Genomic DNA, 404 nt, shown 5'->3' on the forward strand with positions numbered 1-404 from the left:
CCTCAGCGCCGCCGCCATTTTGCCCGCCTCCCCCTGAGGCGGGAGCGCGGCGCGAGGGGCGGGGCCTCACCCACTGAGAGGGGGGGCGTGGCCACGAGCCGAGAGGGGCGGCGCGATGATTCGTCGGCGAGAGGGAGGGGAGGGCGGGGAAAGGGCCGGAGCCGGGCGGCGATTGGCTGAGCGCCGCCGCGCGTGCGCGCCGGGCCCCGCCCCGCTGCCACGTCCGTGAGGCGCTAAGCCGGCGGTTGGCGCCGGGGCCGCGTGCGCGGGGCGGTGAGTGAGGGGCGGCCTGAGGGGGCGGGGGGATCTGAGGGGGCCGGGGAGGGCCTGAGGGGGCCTGAGGGGGCCGGGGAGGGTCTGAGGGGGCCGGGGAGGGTCTGAGGGGGCCTGAGGGGGCCGGGGAG

At 80.2% G+C, this 404-nt stretch overlaps 1 protein-coding gene across 1 annotated transcript in view; it reads left to right on the forward strand.

Moving 5' to 3' along the window:
- The first annotated feature begins 144 nt into the window (after positions 1-144).
- Positions 145-404, forward strand: part of GNPNAT1 (glucosamine-phosphate N-acetyltransferase 1) — a 7,016-nt gene continuing 6,756 nt past the window's right edge. The window contains exon 1 of the mRNA XM_035327358.1: positions 145-273. The gene's annotated coding sequence lies outside the window, so the exon portion shown is untranslated. The remainder of the gene's footprint in view (positions 274-404) is intronic.

The sequence above is a fragment of the Oxyura jamaicensis genome, chromosome 5, assembly GCF_011077185.1.
Source record: "Oxyura jamaicensis isolate SHBP4307 breed ruddy duck chromosome 5, BPBGC_Ojam_1.0, whole genome shotgun sequence".
Taxonomy (NCBI): domain Eukaryota; kingdom Metazoa; phylum Chordata; class Aves; order Anseriformes; family Anatidae; genus Oxyura; species Oxyura jamaicensis.